Consider the following 21,276-nt stretch of genomic DNA (forward strand, 5'->3'; position numbering starts at 1 on the left):
TATACTGCTTTCTGGTTCCCTCTGGACGAAAATCCTGCAAATTTCAGAGTGAAACTAAAGAAAGATAAGAATTTAGATATTTACCAGACTTGGCCCCATTCTACCTCTGATTCTGTGACTTCACAGATTTTCCAGACTGAGTTGTCCCCCCACATTTATCCTCAAAGAAACCACATAGCAATTTATCTTTATCAGGGAGTAGCCATTTGGGAATAAAAAGCCTTAGTCATTTTTTTTTAGATGATTCAAGCTATGAGAAGTATGGTTTGATGTCCATACATTTTCTTTCAGCTACAAAGGATGTGGAAGGAAGAAAATACAAAATAAACAAGTAGTAAATGAGAAAAATCTGCTCTGTTGATCAAGCTATCAAAATCAGAAGGGAGAATTTTTTTAAGGAAATTCTGAACTTATGAATGGTCTCATTTCTAAAAACTTCAGTTATCTCAATAATTCATTGTTGAACAATAATTCATTGTTCAAGGGAAGAAGAGCTCTTCTGAAATTTGTGTGTCCCCAATTCTCACCGCATTCAACACGATGCAGTTTTGACAGAGAAGTTCTTTCCAACATCTTGCTCCAGATAATTGATTTGTGCACTTCCTAATGTTGACCAGACTGTAAGTTCCTTGAAGGTAGGAGCCAAATATCACACCTCTCTAGACACTCGGGAGTGTCTAGCACAGCGCTTTGCACATAAGAGTACCCATTAAATGGCTCCTGAAAGGACATAATAAATGAAAATCACATAAATGAGAGAAGGTGGTCCTTGTGTACTGATCTCAATATATGTTGGCAAGAACATTTCACATCAAGCCAACAAGAAGTCTACATACTTCTTGTTATTTTATTAGGCCAGGTTGCCAAATTCTGCACCAAGGGACCTACAAATGGTAATGAATGGGAGAAAACAATTAGGCTATTGAGTCCATTCCCCATCAAGGCAGTCTCATTCCCTGTGGAGCATTCTTCCAGCAATTAGCTTTAGATGTTTTCTGCACAGAGTTATTCTACAATTCCTTTAAGAAAACAGTGAATTCAATTCTGAAAAAAAAAATGTCAATTCTGCTACACTTCATTCTCTTACCCCACGTAACTTTGCCTTTGTCTCTTTTTTCTTTCACATCTCTTCAAAAACTCATTTAGTTCCACATGTATCGTCAGACATGAAGTTATTGCCTTCAACTTCATGTTGATAGAGATTAGGAACCTTGGGTGGGGGCAAAGTGGAGAGTGTCCCCACACACCTAAGAATGGCACTCATCAAAGGCAGGTGGAGATTAGGGACTGTCAGCATGCTTCCAGCTGCTCCCCACTTTCATTACACTTCCCCCCACCCCCAGCTTTCTGCATTTCCATTAGCAAGAGATACCCAGATTAGTTGGCCAGGATAGCCTTTCTGTCTTGGATTGCTAGTCAAGACAGACTTTTGCCCTGTTAACAGCTCATTTTTCCCACAGTGACCATGTACCAGGTCGCTATGACTAACCGCCTTGTGACCTGCTATGTTTATGCTCTCCATCCCTGAGCTTTCTTGTCAGGCTGTGGAAGCTGGGCAGGGCAGCTGTCAGCCAGCACTGCCTTCTGTTGGTTGTTTGTGCTTGCAAGCACCAAAAATGACTCATCTGCAAAGGGGGGTCTCCAGTAAAAGGCACATATTATCCTCAACATCTCTCCCCAGAAAGAGGAAAGAGCCTAGTACAATTTCAAAAATCGGCTTTTAATTAATTTTTCGCCATTGCTTCAAGGGTACGTTGTAATTTATCTTTAAAGCTGGCAAGAAGACAAAGCAATTTCTCTTTATATATTGCACATGCCTGTCTCCTTCCTTTTGCTCAGGTCTCAGTTCAGATGTTTAAGCCTTCCCTGGTCATGCAAGCTAAAACGGACACCATCTCCCCAGATGCTCATGTTACCCTGCTTTGCACACCTCACTACTTGCAATTACTTTATTTCTTTTTTTGTTGTTGTTCTCTGTCTCTGTCTCTATCTCAGATGTAAGCTTCACAAGTCCAAGATCCTATTTTTCCTGCTCAGTTATCACTGCGCCCATCGATGCATAGAAAAGTGCTTAGCAGATAGTTAGCACACAGTAAATATTGGTTGAATGAATGAACACATGAATGAAATGTAACAGGTGAACATAATAAGTCCTATGTTGATTTACAGCTGTTAACACAGCCATATGGGGGACACATTGAAAAATCTTTATCTTTCTCCAGGGTAAAAGATTAAAAGATGCAGGGCATTAACATATTAGCATGTGGCAGGAAAGGGAATAGGAACCTCCTCACAGTTAAATTCATGGAGTTCAAAAATTTACCTACTATTAGCTTATTGGCATTGCATCCACATTCACACTCCTACATCTGCTATGAAACACAGCAGCCAAATCCACAGATCCCTCCTTCCCACCATTTTCAAATTCATTCATCCTTTTCTTTCCTTCTTTCCTCCCTTATTTCTCTTATTTTTAAGATTTTATTTATTTACTCATGAGATACATAGAGAGAGGCAGAGACATAGGCAGAGAGAGAAGCTGGCTCCATGCAGGGAGCCTGATGTGGGACTCGATCCCAGGACCCCGGGATCCTGCCCTGAGCCAAAGACAGATGCTCAACCACTGCGCCACCCAGGTGGCCTGTTTCCTCCCTTATTTCCTCCCTCCCTTCTCTCCTTCATTCCTTCCCTCGTTTCTCATTCTCTCTCTCTCTCTCACATATACACACGCATTCTTAAGATGCTTCCCTTCTAGTTTTATCTATTATTTGACTCTTGGGTATATTTTTAGTATGAAGATCCTTCCTGGATAGTCTAAAAAATGATTTTAAGTATTTTTGTTTTTTATTATATTACCTATTTTTTTTTTCATTTTAACTAGGACTTACATCATTTAGAAGAAAAATATATTGTGCAGAGATTTTAAAAGTGTCCTGAGAAACAAAATAGTAAAATGAATTCCCACATTTAGTCATAACAGACTCAGTTATTAGAGAAAATACATCTGACTCCCATAGGTTACACTTAAAAAAAAAAAACATAAAAGCTCTAAGTCACTTGACTAGACGGAATAAAGTGAAACTATAGGTATTTAATGTAATGATTCAATGAGTTTTGGCAAATGTTTGCATCTGTGAGACCATCAGTGACAAGATATAGAACATTTATACTACCCAACATGTCCTTCATGTCCTCTTTCAGTCATTTCTCATCCCTCCTAGAGATTTAAGAATCTCAATGAACCCTAAGCATAATAAGCTCAAAACGAAACCACTGTGGGATACATCACGGTCAAATCACTGAGAGGCTAAGGTAAAGAGAAAATGTTAAAGGAGCCAGAGCAAAACACGTTAAGTAAAAGAGAACAAAAATAAGATTTATGACAAACATCATCAACAACTATGGAAGCTAGAAGATATTGGAATGACAGTATTTATCATACAGAAGCAAAGAGGGAAAAGTCTTTTAACCAAAAACTCTCTATCTAGTGAAGCTATCTTTCAAAAGTGAAGGCAAACATGAAGACACTTTTAGACAAACAAACACCAAGAAAATTCACAACCAACAAATCTGCACTATCAGGAATACTAAAAGAAGCTCTTCTGAAAAGGAAAATCACACTACCTGGCAACTCCTACGTACAGGAAGGAATGAAGAATACAGAAGTGTTAATTAAGTATGTGGATAAATAGAAAAATCTGCCCCTCGCCTATACCAATTTAAGTCAGACAGAGTCTCACTGGCTCCCACTGCCTTCAGAGGGCACATTTTCCTCCTCACTTGGCAAGTAAAATGTGTATGGGACAAAAGGGTGATGTATGTATCTACAGAGTAAGCTGTAAACTTGAGAATCCTTTTTCCAATAGCTTTTTCTCCTCAATCACTTTGTGGGCATTGAACTCCCTGACTTTAGAAATGTCCCCTGAAAAAATAATTTTTTTGCCATATCATTTGGAAAATGACCAAATTACTTTGCCTTTTGTGCCTTTAATACACACTTCAGCCATACCAGTGACCTTGTACTAATCACCCAAGATGCTACCTCTGCACTGAAAGCAGGCCAACCACACCAGAGCACTGGGTTCTGTCCAACCAACAAACATCAAAGTGAATCTCAAATACATGCCTTCATCTTAGTTACAACTGCTAGTTAATACTTGTGGCTGCCTTGCCTCCTGGCTACCTGCACAGTTCTCGACTCAGTGATGACTTTCCCAACTCCTCAACTGTTTTCCTATGCACATCTGTGTTTGGCTATCCACTGGGCCCCCCATTTTATTGAGCCCATGGCTTCTGCAAAACATCCTGGCTTTTGACCCTTGGTCACTGATACCTCTGGTCCTCTAGTTCTGATCATCTGGATTCCAAATCACTTTTATGATCCCAAATTCCATCTTTTGCATATCTCTTACTCATTCCCTGATCCATTGTGGCATGCTAGCTGCATACTACATTCCAGCATTATACTGGGTGCTATAGTGACAAAGATGAACAATACATAATCCCTGCACTGAAACCACTCACATTTCTGAAAGGTTGAAGGATCGGCTAGTTGATTAAGGCTAGAGGGGATGACACGGTGTTCTAAAGGCTTAAGACTCAAAGAAATGTGTGCTATTTTTCACCAACTTAATCAAAGATCATAAGTATTTTAGAGCCCTCCCACTATTAATAATAATAAATCTTTCAGTTGATTAGTTAAATAGGGAAATGGTCATAGAAACTTTTTCATACAATTATTGTTTTTCTTAACTTCTCATATTATGCCTTATACTGTGCTGTAGATTAAATTTGCTACATAACTACTGAAGTGATTTTGTTTAAGTTCTTCAGAATCTCTGTGACATACTCTCTTACCACATCAAATTGGAGGTTGCCTCAAAGCAGAAATTATGGTTGACTGTTCTTGAGGTGTAGTTGCCATTTAACTGGACAATGTATGCCAAGGGTTCTTAAGAAATACTTTTTAACTAAGTCCTGAGTGTTTGAAGGGTACAGGGATTCACAGAAGTCATTAAAGCTACTTGGGGGCCCTTACAAAGAAAATGGCCAAACTCCACTCTCAGAGCTTAAGATTACATTGCTCTGGGACAGGTTAAATCATGGATTTGTTGTCAAGGTAATTCTGCAGTAAGTGAGGGCCAAAAACTACTGTGCAGAAAGTTCTGGATGAGGGAAGGTCAGGCCTGGCTGGGCAAGTAGACTCATTGAGGTAAACCATAGAAGTATTTTAGAAGTTTTATTTTTTTTAAGACTTTCAAATTATTATTCATGAGAAACACAGAAAGAGGCAGAAACATAGGCAGAGGGAGAAGCAGGCTCCACGCAGGGATCCTGATGTGGGATTCAATCTGAGGATCCTGGGATTGCGACTTGAGCCAAAGGTCAAAGGTTGAGCCAAAGCTCAACCACTGAGTCACCCAGGTGCCTCAAGTTTAGAGGTTTTAGCAGTTCTTAATTTTTAAAGATCCTTAAATTTTATTTGTATTCATAGAGTAATAATATAAGTAGAGCACTGCAAAAATACATGTTGTGGGCTGAACTGTGTCCTCCACAAATGCTTATATTGAGGCCTTATCCCCAGGAGCTCAGACTGTGACTGTTTGGAGACAGGTTTTACAAAAAGGAAATGTTTCCTGTAAGTTAAAATGAGGTCTGGGACGGTGTGTCAGGGGAGTGCTAATCTAATATAATTGGTGTCCTTACAAGAAGAGATTAGGACACAGACACACACAGAGGGAAGACCATGTGAAGACATAGGGAGAAGATGGCCATCAATAAGCCAAGGAGAGAGGTTTCAGAAGAAACCAACCAGTGCTGACAACTTGATCATGAACTTCCAATCTCCAGAGCTGTGAAACTTTGTTATAGCAGCCCTATCAAATGGGTATCTGTGGGCACTCCATGAAAAGAAAAAGATTATGAAGGAATTTTTCCTGAACCTTTAAGATATTTTTAGTCAATAGATCCTCCACCAAAGTGCTACGTAGCTTCAATTCAAGAAATAGGTGCCAAATACCTACTAGGTAGAGTAGATTGCACCTGCCTTTGAATAACACATAAACCAGAGGGAAATAGCTCTTAAGGAGATCAGCACTCCATGCTTTGGTTTCCAAAATTGTCACACTGAGCCATTCAAAATGTTCCCTATCTGCTCCCCGAAGGTCTTTGCCAGATCATGATTTAATGCTTGTAAAATGCTCTGAGAAGGATGGCATGCCATATAAAACCTGGAAATGACAGAAACCTAATCCCACAATCCTCTTGAAGGCCAGAATCTGGCCCCACACACTTCATATACATCCATAAAATCTCTGAGGACAGAAATGCACCAGTGAAATGCATCTTCACTCTTAAGTGTGCATAGATCCAGTCACTGATTCAAAGGGTCTTTATTCACTAACCGTCATTTATCCTCATTACTCTCCAGTTGTTTTCTTAGAAAAACTCACCAACTTGGAATGGGTGTCTCTAAAAAAATGGAGAAAAGCAAAACTACAAGCAGCCATCTGTAGGTCTTTAACAATATAAGAATATAATACATTGACTATTATTTTGCCTCATGATAACTGCCATGAGGATGGGGCTCTTGCCTATATTCTATATGTTCGTATGCTTAGCCCAAAGATGTACTTGGCCCAGAGAGCACAATCAATACTTTTAAGAGAATAAGTATATAATTTTATACATCTTCCTACTGAATCAACAAATAGCTGAAATGTTAGTTTTTAATGCACTGAATTTGTTCATTCACTATCTATTCATTGTACATTTCTAATGTATAAGACACTGTGCTACATAGCATGAAAAAAGAGAAGGCACAGCCCTTAACTACAAGTTGCTACATCCAGTCCCTTAGCCATAACATGCAAACATCTTCCTATGAACTACAAGGATAAAGGACTTAGGACCTTTTAAAATATTTGTTCTTTGATATTTGAATTTTCAAATCTTTTATTTATTTATCCATTCATCTATTTGACAAGGATTTGTTTACATATGTTCTATGTTTCCTGTAAGTGTACTTTTAAAGAGGGTCTTAATTCAATTGTGTTACCAAGGATTGAAAAATGGGGTTAAGGTTATAAGCATCAGTATCAAATTAATCTTTCATGGCAATTAGAACCTATTATACTTGAGTCAGACTTTTTTTTCTCTTATATAAGACTCTTTTACTTTTTTCCTTTTGTAGTATAATGAAACTTACATTTCAATATTTCCTTCCCATAGCTAATAAAGACCTTATTACTGCATGTATTAGCAAATTTATTTTTTAAATATGCTAGATAATTTTACTTTAAGTGTCTTGCATATAATAGAATTAGAATTCTTTTTTAAATAGAATATTAAAAACTTTGCAATAGGCATTAATATTTCTTTTTTAGCACAATTCTTTTCCATCACTCAACTGCTAGAACTTCACCAGGAAGATCCATAGCCGAGATAGCTGATACCACACTGTCTTAAAAGAAACACCCTTGAAACAGGCAGTTAGCTACTTTTTGACTTGCATTCCCAAGGAAAAGTAAAGCTACAATACTTGATATATCTAGGGCCATCAAACAATTAAATATAAACATTCTTATAATTGAAAACAGGTATGTTACCAATGGATTTCATTGCACAGTCCCTTAGCAAAAGGAAAAAAAAAAAAGTTCTAGGTTGTGTTCTATTCTTGAAGGTAAAATAATTTCAAAAGTACATAAACCTGAATGATTGTTACTTATAACTTTAGAAAATCATTTTCAGCATCCTCTTTGACTGCCTTAAGTGCTCCATTAGACATCTAAATGTGAGCTAAAGCATCTATCCACAACGTTTAATAAGCAGGTTTTTTCTCAAGTACCACACATCCTCAAACTAAGGTACAGAAATCATCTATATTCCCAGCACCTAGGACACATACAGCCATTCAGTCCTTATTCACCTTATGTCCACTCTCCATAGACACTGTGAAAAGCCTATTAAACTCCTCTAGATGCTAAAAGTCTTTAATTAGGCTTCATTGCTATTTAGTAATTAGAAACTTGTATGAGCAATTTAAATGTAAATGTCTGATTTTCCTGGTACATACTAGGCTGCCAGCTCAGGTGGTGATTTAAGTTGATTTTTTTTTTTTTTTTTGCATTTCTCATTATATCACATCATGTAAAAAAAAAAAATCTTTAAACCAGAAAATGGATGACCATCCTTTTTTTATTCATTAGTCTGTAAACTAATGTAATATTTAATTTGACTTGTATTGGCATTGGTTATCAGTGTATTCTTCCAAAACATTACATTATTCATATATTCTACAATTTTCTGATTAAATCTTTTATTTCTTCATTATCCATTTGAAAAGTTACTTGGCTAAATAATGGTCCTTGAGGATGCCCACACCCTAATCCCCAGAATCTGAAAATATGTTCCCTTACTTGTCAAAAAGGACTTTGCAGATGTGATTAAGTTAAAGAATTTGAGATGGGGAGATGAGCCTGAATTATCCTGGCAGGTCCAGTGTCATCACAAAGGCACTTACCAGGTTAAGATGAAGGCAAGAAAAAAGATGACATTGTGAGCAGGACAGATGGAAGGGGCCATGAGCCAAAAAACAAAATGCCCTGGAAGCTTCTAGAAGCTGAAAATGAGAAGAAAATGGGTCCTCTCCTGAGCCTCCAGGAGGCAGAAGAGCCCTTAATTTTAGCCCATTTCAGACATCAGACCTCCAGAACCATAGGAGAATATATTTATGTTGTTTTATGACATAAAGTTTGTGGTAACTCTTTATAGCAGCAGTAGGAAAAAATAGGTCACATCAACATTTGACCTTGACTTTGCCATTTTCTATTATACTTTACTCATTAATTCTAAATCACCCAAACAGAAAAATCTGCATTTTTAAATAATTTGGGAGGTTGTAAATAGAGCAGATGGATCAGCTGCTACCCCTACCAGTTCCAGAGCCAACCATATAATGGTGAACAATGGAATGCAACATCCTAATTCATTAGGAGCATTACAGCCCATGTGGGTGGTCTGATGTAGGCCTCAATGAGAAACTAAATGAACTCTTTAAAGTGGTAATATGGGAAATCTAACATTTAGATAAAACATATTAAAGAGACTTCTAATAGCTGGATGGCACCCAAGACTGTACTGTTTCAATCCTCAAATGTGTTAGTCCTCCTCAAACAGAGGTCATTCAAAAACATAAAGTTCCAAAATTCTCCCAAGTTTTATACAAGTGATACCAGAGAGCTAATGTGACTTTAAGAACATCTTGCAAGTGGGTTAAGAAGCCCAGAGGAGGAAAAGGTAAAGGATGGTTTATCAAGTCAAGAATATAGAGACCACCTACTCAGTCCCTAATGAAATCCACAACATCTGTTGGCATTAGCAGTTTGGAGGCCCCATCACTTGCTTCAGGTGTTGTTGCAAATCCAAATGACAGACACCTGGGCCTCTCCTATGCTCCAGAGTCCCAGCATCACCAAATCTCCCTGATTTCATCTAGAAATTTAAAAAGAATATTCTCTGGCAATAAAGACTTATCACTTTACCTACTTTGTTCACTTGTTTGACCTTGAGGGAAACAGGGCATAATTCCATCATACCTGAAGCTACAGAACAGAGAAAAAAAAATGGCATGTATAATACTTCATTTCTGTTTACTTGCATGGCCCTCTACGGCAGACTTGAAGTCCTAATGGAAAATTATGAGCCAGACACACACACACACTCACACATACACACAGTGAAAACCCCTGAAGATGCACAGTTTCAGTCAGAACTGGGTACAGATTCATGTGTGTTCAACTTTGTATTTTATCTTATTTTAAGATTTTATTTTATTTATTAATGAGAGAGAGAGAGAGAGAGAGAGAGAGACAGAGGCAGAGATACAGGCAGAGGGAGAAGCAGCAGGCTCCATGCAGGGAGCCCCATGCGGGACTCAATCCTGAGTCTCCAGAATCAGGCCCTGGACTGAAGGTGGCCCTAAACTGCTGAGCCACCTGGGCTGTCCCCAACTTTGTATTTTAGATATTATTTTGAAGATGGGAGAATACTTTCCAGGTATTTTGTTACATGTCCTTGTTTCAGTCACAACTTCAGCCTTTGAAAATCGGCTCTGCGTTAGTGACAGTCAGCCAGGCATCGGGCACCCTCTTCCATCTTGCCTTGCTTGTCCTTTTCTTCCCTCACCTCAGTTGTTTCTTCCTCTTTCCCATCACTCTGGTACACCAAAATCAACAAGGACAACAGAAACTCTTATTAACCTGTGTTTATGCCTCTATGTAGCAAACGTAATCAGTATTGTGAGTGGAAGGAAGGAAATAAACCTTCAGTGACTCTCTAGAGAGCTGGATACCCACGGGGAGAGAAACAGGTTGAGTGGCAAAAAGGGGACAGACAGAATGACAAGGAATATGATCATAATATCTGGACAGATGTGAACAATTAAGGTACAGAAAACAGGAGCAAGAAAGAGGCACAGACAGAAAAAGGAAACAGGAAAGCCACAGGTAAGAATAAAGGGTATTAAACAAACAAACAACAAACAAAAGCCCAGACAATTCAATTCACAATTCTCTCCAGGAGAGAAAGTGAACTCTGGGGAGCCTCCACAAGAACTTAGGAGACCAAAGCACTCAACAGAGGATAAAGCCAGAAAAAAAAAAATGTAGTTAGTTCATCAAAAACAAGCAACAAGGTATTCAGGAAAACAAGTGATCAGGTGGTAAAGAAAGAGACGCAGAAATTGTATACAGATTGAGCTCTAGGAAGGGCAAAAGCAAAAACGTGTAACAACAGACACGTGGCCTAGATCACTTTCAATTATAAAAACTGTTTCCAGGTATAGAGTATATTTTCATTGGAGACATAGTCCCTTTCAGTTTTTGTTCATTGGAAGCAGATTTTATATATTTATTTAGCTCTTTTTTTTTTATTTCATACATGGGAAAAGTTCATTCTTTCATGCTCAGTGCCTTTTGTTATTTCCTTCTCCCCTCAGTATTGATTTTTAACAGAAGTCTCTGACCTGCTGGTGTTTAAACCCAGAGCTGGGAGAGATGCTGGTGAGCTGAAAGGAGGGCCGGGAAGCCCAGAGAGTTGGTGGGAGCCAGAAACAAACTTGGACAGAAAACTCTGGCACACCAAGCTAGGGAAAATTCTCACCAGAAAGCAGCATTCACACATCTAAATGGCTTTCCAAGTGATGAGAAATGGAATTTAACTTTGAGATTTTCAAAAAACAGAACTCAGGAAAATTGCTGAAGTCATTAAAAGATGTGTTTTGCTCTCTAAGGTCAAACATCTAAATGTCAAATGGTTGAGCTGCCTGGAAGTCAATGAGTTCCTTATCTGACCGGAAGTATTTAAGTAGAAACAAAGTGACTTCTTCATAGTAATGTAGGAAACGTCAGCATTAAGAAGAGAGTTCTTCAGTAGACAACCTCCTTACTGATTCTGAAAACGGGTATTTTTAATACTCTGAAGAAGTGCAAACGACTCTCACCCTAACATATTTCATTGCAAGTAGGCAATTGTTATTAAAGCCTGATTTTTCTTATATTCACTGGGTATTTAATATAATATAATATAATATAATATAATATAATATAATATAATATATATAATATAAAATTTCTATTTCAACCATTCCAGGAATGGGAAACATGCTATAAAACTTCATTCCTATTTATTTTCTCAGCGTTTTTGATAGTTGCATCACATAATAATTCCTAAGTACAAATGAGATAGCAACATGCTGCCTAAACAAGTGCTCTTCACTCTGCCTGGAACGTTCTCCCTTAGGGTCTTTGCACTGATGGATTCACTCATCCTCAGATTCAGACCTCTTTCTCTTAGCCCACACAGACTTTTGTAACAAACCACCTTTTTAGGCATTATATTAGCTTCTTGTGGCCGCCATAACAAAGTACTACAAATTAGGTGTCCTAAACCCCAGAAATACATTGCCTCATAGTTCTGGAGGCTGGAAGTCTGCAGTTAGGTTGTCAGCCTTTATCTCTCTGAAGGTGTGAGGGTAGAATTGTCCCATGCCTCTTCTAGCGTCTGGGGTGGCCAGCAACACTGGTGTTCCTCGTCTTACAGCTGCATCACTGTGATCTCTGTCTCAGTAATGATGTAGTACTGTGTGTATGTGTGTCCATGTCTCTCTATCTTCTTTTAAGGACACCAGTCATATTGGATTAGGGCCCATCTACTCCAGTATGACCTTATCTTAACTAATAACATATCCAATGACCTGGTTTCCAAATAAGGTCATACACTGGGGCACCTGGGTGGATCAGTGAGTTAAGGTCTGACTCTTGATTTTGGCTCAGGTCATGATCTCAGGGTAGTGGGATCAGGCCCTGTGTCAGGTTCTGTCTTCAGCACTGAATCTGCTTGTCTCTCTCCCTCTGCTCCTCCCCCAGCTTGTTTTCTCTCTATAGATAGATAGATATAGATATAGATATAGATATAGATATAGATATAGATATAGATACAGGTATGAAAACTAAACCTTAAATCTTAAAAAATATAAGGTCACACACTGAGGTACTGTGGATTAGGATGTCACCATATCTTTTTGAGGCACAATTCAACTCATAGCAGTTATCTTTAATAGAACGGACCAAAAGTGAATCTCTTAATTCTATCCCAAAGCACTTCCCCACTTATTTCTTTCATTCTCAGTAAATATCAGCATAATCCATCTACTTGATCAATGCAAAAACTCAGGAGAAATTCTTGACTTTTCTGCTTCCATCATACTCCACATCCAATCCATCCCCAAAACCTGCTGAGTTACCTCCCAAATGTCCACTAATCCATCCTCTCCCCCATATGCACTGACGTCTCCACTGAACAGTGAGCCCAAGCCACCACCACCTCTGTCCTGAACTGTGGAAAGCAACAGCCTTCTAAGGAGTCTCCCTGGGACCTTTTTCACTCCCATACCAGTTTTGATAGAGGTCCTATAAAGACATTGATTTTCTCACACAATCCCCTACTTAAAACCATTCAAGATACCCCATAGCATTGAGAATGAAATTAAAAATCCCTACCAAGGCCTACAAGATCCCCAGTGCCAACTTTTCCATGTTGTTCTCATACTGATCTCATATTGTTCTCCATCATCAATATGGGCTTCCTTTCACATCATGGGAATAAGGTAAGCCTTTTACTACCTGAGAACTTTTGTACTTCCTGGGTGGTAAACTCATCCAGAGTTTACACCATAAATGTGTACCATGTCAGCATGACTAGCTGCTCTCCCTCCTTCAAGTTTTTATCTAAATGTCTGTTCCTCTGTGAGGTCTTCCAATGTCACACAAAACATTTTTCTAGCTTCTCTCAGCCTGGTAGCAGTGTTTGATGTTGGTGCCCTTGCTGGACTTCAAACTGGACAGAATGTCCTTAGTTCCTTGCCCCTATACACAGAAATTAGGAAGAAATGCTGATTTCTATTTTCTTTTCATTCAAATTCAAGTAGCCAACATATAATAATACATCATTGGTTTCAGATGTAGCGTTCAATTGATCAGTTGCATATAACATCCAGTGATCATCACATTATATGATCTCCTTAATGCCTATCACCCAGTTACCCCATCCCCCTCCACCTCCCCTAAAGCAACCCTCAGTTTGTTTCTCATAGTTAAGAGTCTTTCATGGTTTGTCTCAGTCTCTGATTTTGCATTCAGAAATCAGAATCCTCTGTGCTCTTTCCTATAGTCCACATATAAGTGAGATCATATAAAAATTGTCTTTCTCTGATTGGCTTATTTAATTCAGCATAAGACTCTAGTTCCATCCACGTCGACGTTAATGGTAAGATTCCATCCTTTTTGATGGCTGCATAATACTTCATTGTGTATATACACCACATTTTCTTTATCCATTCATCTGTCCATAAACATCTTGGCTCCTTCTACAGTTTGGCTATTGTGGATATCGCTGCTATGAAATGCTGATTTTTGTATATCACTGGGACATTGTGATTGTTTGTTATGCAGCATAAAGTGATTGATAAACCTTCTATCTCATCACTCTGCTTCTTTTCTTCATAGCACTAGTTACACTATCTAATGGAATTATGTACTTAATCACTTCCTTGTTGATTAGCTCTCACTAAAGAGTAAATCCACAAAGACAAGACACATCTCAGCCCTAATATAGTGCCTGTTATGTGCACAACCACTGTTTTGTGCAATGTAAGCAGAACTCCCTTTGGGGCTGATTTTTTTGGGGGGTGGGCTGATTTTATTTAATCTTCATTTGACCCAATTTCTACTTTCTCTTTTAAAAATACTTTCTATCGGGAACCCTGGGTGGCGCAGCGGTTTAGTGCCTGCCTTTGGCCCAGGGCGCGATCCTGGAGACCCGGGATCGAATCCCACGTCGGGCTCCCGGTGCATGGAGCCTGCTTCTCCCTCTGCCTATGTCTCTGCCTCTCTCTCTCTCTCTGTGACTATCATAAATAAATAAAATTTTTAAAAAATTTTTTAAAAATGCTTTCTATCAATCAAATTAGGCACTTCAACTTTAATTTCCTAGTTGTCAAAATTTGGGATTTGGAGACATGCTTAAAACAAAACAAAACAAAACAAAAAAAGCAACTTTCCCCTCAGCACAGCAAAGGAAAGACAACACAGAACAGAATACTTTTACAAAGATTAGATGTGACTTTTAATCGTATTTTATGCAAGTATAGTTTGTAAAACTTGTAGTCAGTTGTCCTCTGTCTGATGGGCTCTATTAACATCTCAAAAAAAAAAAAATCTCAGAATTACTATCAGAGTTCTAGGGCTCCAATGCTTTGGTTGGTCTACCAGTCTTTACCAAGCAACTTCCCATATTAATATCTTTGCTTGGCTTACATTGAATTGGCACTTGGGGTACAATTATTTCCCATGATAAGTTCATGTCAAAATGCAAAAATTAGGTATTTCTAATTTGCACATTTACATACTCATTTTTCTGTCTATGCCTGGCACTGATGAATTACTGTATTTTTCTAGAAAAAAAGTAACACTCATAGGTCTTGGGGCTATGGATAAGATCATGGCAGACAGCTCTTGTCCAAACTGCTCATAATTGCAGAGTAGTGTTTTGAAAATATTAATATCACAGGTCTCTAGCAGTTTTCTAACCACTAAATAGAAGTTGGGAATAAGGGACAGCCAAACTCATACTTTATATTTCACAAAGTCAGCCCTGTATTTTTAAACAGTTAGTGGGTCTCACTACTATAATCCTTTCTTGAAGCCCAAGGCCTCACAGGGAGCTTTAAGAATTCTTGAGATTCATTATTTTATAAGAAAGTGACTAACCTGCTATCGTATTCTTCTGTCTTATACTTTGAGTTATTTTTTTTTGTTGTCTTTCAAAACAAAAAAAATAAATAAAAGAAATAAGTAAACATGAACCCTAAAGAAAAACAAAAAAGGATAAGAAGTGAACAGGTGAGAAAGCAGAGAGGGATTACAACTATTTCATATCCTGAAGTGGACATACTTGCCTAGTCCAGGAGCACCAACAGGTGTAGCTCCACCATATGAAGCATGTTGTCTGGGCTAGGAGATAAACCCAAACCCCACTGAAGGGGTCTACACTTATTTTCTGGTTCATAAAAAAGGAAACTTCAACCATTCCCACCTGTTCCTGAACTATACCACCTTAACCAGCTCAAAATCATAACTCAACCCAAAGGTGCCCATCATAGGTGCCAAGGAAATGGGTAATCCCCTCTTGGAAGAACTCAAGCTGGTTTTTCATGGAGTGAAATGGAAAGTAATGTTGTCACTTCCAGTTTCCCCATGTCCTCCACTCTGGAGAAAACACTTTCTTTTCCCTTCAACGAAAGCATCCTACCACATGCAGTCCATGCAGTCTGGGTGCTTCTGAAAGAATGTCTGTCTTCTTCTCTCCTCCTCTGGGTCCCACAGGCTCAATGTGCATGCTTTACTGGTGTGGTGTTGGGAATGTGGGATGAGCTTCTGGGCAGATCCTAATGCTCCATCCTCTGATGGCTTTCCTCCTCCGCCATGCATTCTCTCAAGGATGAGACACAGAGTCATCAAAGCCCTACATGTGGCATCTGGGAACTTCCTTTTCCTCAGATCTCAGTATCTAGCCCACACTAAAACTGCTGAAAGAATGAATGAGAAACCTGTGTCCTTTACATCGGTACCTTCATAACCTCAATCTACTCAGCGTGTACATGTGAACACCTCCAGTGTGCTAGGCATTATTCTAGAACTGGGAATTACAAGCATAAGTGAGGGAAACACCCTGCCCAGACTTGGCGCCATTCATCTCAACCTTAAAGCGATTGTCCAGGAGCCCAGTATACTTGACAACATCTTTTGGCCTTTCCTTTTTCCAGTTGTTCCTCGAGCACTTCAGCAAGGCTTCCAAAAAATAAGATGGGTCCGCAGGAGAGCAGCTCATGAGCAAACTCCATGCGTTCACCCGGTGTTTGCAATCTCCTATGGCTGCAAAGTTTGCAATGCTTATGACCTGTCTCCACCAAGGCTCACTCACTTTTGGCAAGCAGACTGGTTGCATGAAAGAGTAGGGCAGGAGGAGGGTGTTTACAATTGAATAGATGTTGCCACTGCTTCCAGTTCTTGGATCCCTAGAGGCATGGCATCCTGCCCATGCAGGGCTGCATGCAGTGGCATAGCATGATCTTTGGGCAGGGTGCAACAATAGCAGCATCCTCAAGAAAATTGCTCAGTTATTGTTCCAAGGGGAAAAAAAGTGAACTCTTTAAAAATTACACTAGAAGCAAAGTCAGTAAAGAGCAAGGCAGTATGTCAGGCATATTTCTACTGTTTTCATTTGCTCAGGCTGTCATAACAAAGTACCACACACTAATGACTTGGAAATATGCCTTCTCACAAGTAAATGTGGGGGCTAGAAGTTCAGAATCAAGGTGTTGGCAGGGATTTTCTCCTGAGGCTTCTCTCCTTGGCTTGTAGATGGCTACCGTCTTGCTATGTCCTCAGAGAGATGTGTGACAACCCGTGTGTGTGCAATGTCTCTCATCTCTCCTCCTCCTCTTATGAAAGCAGTCCTGTTGGATTAGGGCAAGCCCTTATGACCTCATAAACCCTAATTACCTCCACAGCGGCCCCACCCCCAACACAGTCATATGGGGACAATGGCTTCAACATACTAACTTCAAGGGCACAATTCAATCCATAACAACTACATAATGACCTTACATGTGAATAGAATACTGGAGCTTCAGCGTGCACAATTCTGTTTAATTACATAAATAAAAATATCTGTACTTGGCTGCAAAAGAAAAGGAAAAAGAAGAATGGGGGAGAAGTAAAGAGGGAGGGAAGAAAGGAGAAAAGATTTAATATCTATTTAAGAGTTTTAAAAGTAATATTTACAGTATGTAATTTTTGCCTTACAGGTGAACGCAGAACATATCTACCATGTGAGGTGGACCTTCATTTTATACCTAAGCTTTTCTGTAGATGTCAGCTCTTTGGGGGAGCGAGGCTGACTGTAGTGAGGAGGAATGTAATCTATGCCAAACTGCCTTCATTCACATCCCAGCAACTACAGTTAAGAGTGGTGAGTCCTTACACTTTTGCTACCCTCTGTCCTCATCATCTGTAAAATAAAGATGGTAACTGACATATCCTCCTCATTTTTTGGTCATATTATATATTGTAATAATATATAATACTCTTAAAGTAAAATAAAACAAAATAAAATATATAACACTCTTGAAGCAGTGTCTTTTAAATAGTAAGTCAACAATATATGTGTCTTATGGTTTTTGATCCTGACAAATCTTATGTGAGGTAAAGGCTGACATGTGTATTTGTTGTCTTATAGGAAATATTCAGGGTTTGAGAGGATTCCCCACGGATGCACAGCAAGTTCCTAGTGGAGCCAGGATCTCGGGTCTCAACTCCTCTAGTCCAGGGAGTACAGGGAAAACCTGGAAAGAGACAGTGGGCTTCCAAAGGGCAAGGGGAATGCTGGCGGTCTTATCCCAGAAGAGCTCAGGGAACTCTGTTCCCTTCACCATCCCAGGATGGATGTGTTTCTTTGCCTTTCTGGAATTAAAAGGCTCCCTGTTTTTGACTCTGACATTTCCTGAATGCCTGGCCCTCAGTAAGACTGTGAAGACACAAAAGGAGGCCCCTTAAGGAGCTCAGGCCCTCCATGGACAACTGTTCAGAAAATGAGAAAGTTCCCTAATTTACTCTCCCCTACGCAGTGGCTGGGGGAAGATTTGGCTGGCCCCAGTTGAATAGTGCACAACTCTCGCTGAGTCAGTAAATGCAGAAGATGGAGCTAGTCTTAATTCCACATGTTTTCAACTCTGGGTTCCACTCAACATCAAGCCTCAGGGGACACCAGTCCCTGCTGGGGCCCCGTTTTTATTTTTTTTATTTTTTTATTTTTTTTTAAATTAATTTATTTATTTATGATAGTCACAGAGAGAGAGAGAGAGAGAGAGAGAGGCAGAGACATAGGCAGAGGGAGAAGCAGGCTCCATGCACCGGGAGCCCGACGTGGGATTCGATCCCAGGTCTCCAGGATCCCGCCCTGAGCCAAAGGCAGGCGCTAAACCACTGCGCCACCCAGGGATCCCTGGGGCCCCGTTTTTAGAGTGGTTCCACATAGTTACAGGTCAGAAGTGATGGCCCTCCCAATTCTTGTTTTTAGAGTGGTTCCACATAGTTACAGGTCAGAAGTGATGGCCCTCCCAATTCTTGTCAACTGGTTGGTAGTGAGACCAAGAGAATGCACTGCCCTCCAAGTTTACAAGGATCTCTCTAGTATTCAGCTGGGGGTGGGGGAGCCCTCCTGATGAGCCCCTTCTTTACGAATGTGCTTTTAAGTTGCACCAGAAGCCATTACTAATACCCAAGGCCACCAAAGAAATGACAAAGCACACAGTCTGGAGCTGTTCTGGGTGATTGTCTTTAATTTTTTCACACATTATGCTTATTTTCATTAATATTTTGAAACTGTGGTTGCATTTAGAGTCTGTTGCACAACTAAACAAATCTAGCCAAAGTGTATCAGAATGGAAACAATGTTTCTGGTAACCTCCCTGGGTCTCAATGTTACCCAAAGTTAGCCATTCTCATGTACGTAGAACCCTTCCATGGCTTCGATGCCTTGGATAGCTCCAAGATCCTGGGCATAATCTGTGACCTGATCTCATCCACATTTCCATCTTCTAGGACTCCTTGTCTGGAATCTACTAGCAAATAGTAAAACCAAACTAAGGGCAAGGCCCTGATAAGCATGTATTTTTGCTCTCGGTGCTCCTCCCAGTGCTCTGGATAGACTGAACTCCACTTACCAAACTACTGCTTAGCTTCTTAGGGCTTCATCCTCTGTCTAGAACTCCCTCCACTGCCCCTCACCTGCTCAATCTTTCCCCTGAATTCCCAAAGGCTCAAATGCTTCACTTATATCTCCCCAACACTGTCTTCAAAATTACATTGCTTTGCTTATGTATCATGTATTAAATTAATTCCTGATGTATCTGTCTCCCCAACTAACATGTAAGTGGCTTAAAACACAGACCACATCACATTCAGCTCTGCATTTTCAGCTCCCTGACAGGATGAGGGGAAAAGATGCATTTATTAAATGTGTGTAGAACTGACTCATGCAGAAGGAAGGAGATAAAAAGGAAAGCCCAATCCCCTGGAAAGAAGCAAATATAAGTATCTATGGCAGCAACTGAACTGGTGTAAATCCCTTCCAAGTCCTGTACAGGATTTATGCTTATTAGATTTGGCTCTGCTGGAGAGCACCTTACAAACTATTTGGTGACACAAGACCAACATAAATGAAATATCACAGAGCAGTCAATTGCTCAACTGTGTAAGAAATGTGAGCTCAATCACACTCTAATGATAGAGAGGAATTCAGGCAAACTGAAGAAAGCGCCAGAACACACAGGGGGTGGCTGATGGAACAGCCCCCAGAGTGAGGATAAGACCTGAAGAGATGAAAACAAACAGAAAGAGCTAACTGTGAACCCTGATCTCTTAGCTCCTGTCAAGGGAGGACCCAGATCTGCTGAACGCATTCCTGAACAAATGAGGGGCTACTCAAACTAGTCAAGCAAATACTGCAGGGACCACCAGGCCGCCTCGAATGCTCCTGTCTGGGAACTTTGGTCATAGGGCTCAAGAGGTTAAAAAAAAATCAAATTGACAGTGAAATGGGAAATATCATTTAAAATTTAATTTTCAATATAACCTAAGCTTTGTATGAGAGCCATATGTAAAAATCATCTGGAACGATCTTCAACTTCACATTTTATTTGCATGGGTTTCTTCAGAAACCACTGTTGGTATCTTTAAAAAGAAACAAAAACCTGGAGAAAATGTAATTTAAACATCTGTCATAGGTAATTGGTTGATGGACAATGGAAGTTCAGCGGAGCTTAAGTTCCATTTGGGGAATTCTTTCACAATTATGCTGTGCAAACAAACATAGAAATCATTAGCATTAAGTGAAAATAGCCATTCACTGTAACTCCAGGTCTAATAGTGATCTTGATATATCATTTAGAGTTTCAGCTCAATACTGGAGTCTCAGCTTATGACTTGGTAAGTGGTTTTTTCCATTTAAGAGGTTTTTACATTGCTTTTTTTTTTCTTTCTGAAATAGCAGAACAGACTTAATTGTTAAGCAGTCTAAAAGAGTTTTACTAAAATAAGATCTTTTTTGCTAAATTCTTCAAAAACCCTACCTGAGAAGGACACCACAAAACCAGGAGATTTGCTATTCATGGTCAGTTCAGGGGGACCTGCAAATAAAGTCCCTAAGTTTCCACAAGTGCTGTCACAGAACGACAAGCAAGTGGGGACTTCTGTTTACAGATCTGATGCTCACATTCATATTTAGGTGTGGTGGCACCCTGAGATGTACTTCTGAGAAGTTCCAGTTGGTATTCTGCTTGCAGAATCAAATTCCAGGAAAGAAACCAGGCTTTGCTGCACTTGGGGCATCTTATAGAGGGCAGGAGCATCATGTTCGAGTGACAGCATAGTCACTGAGGTTTACTTTAACATCTCCCATGATGATGTGTGACAAAGTGGAGCCAGACCACAAAGTCTGCCATTTTAGGCATTTGTGTTACCTTGGATAGATCCTAAGATATTTTGGAAAGAGATACAACTGACAGTCTGAGCAGTTTTGAGTAGTATGTGGCCACCCAGAGTTGACCACAGTGTTGAGATCATTAATCTTGGACTTTCTTGTACTTGGTACTTTATC

General features: G+C 39.6%; 1 protein-coding gene and 1 long non-coding RNA gene across 6 annotated transcripts in view; one reads left to right on the top strand and one right to left on the bottom strand.

Annotated features, from left to right (window-relative positions):
- Positions 1–21,276, bottom strand: part of PIEZO2 (piezo type mechanosensitive ion channel component 2) — a 440,872-nt gene that overhangs the window by 304,024 nt on the left and 115,572 nt on the right. The window lies entirely within an intron of this gene.
- LOC102152771 lies at positions 17,144–18,108 on the top strand. Its single transcript, XR_005362694.1, has 3 exons — positions 17,144–17,334; positions 17,426–17,589; positions 17,857–18,108. It is a non-coding gene; the product is annotated as an uncharacterized LOC102152771 (long non-coding RNA).

The sequence above is a fragment of the Canis lupus genome, chromosome 7, assembly GCF_011100685.1.
Source record: "Canis lupus familiaris isolate Mischka breed German Shepherd chromosome 7, alternate assembly UU_Cfam_GSD_1.0, whole genome shotgun sequence".
NCBI lineage: Eukaryota > Metazoa > Chordata > Mammalia > Carnivora > Canidae > Canis > Canis lupus.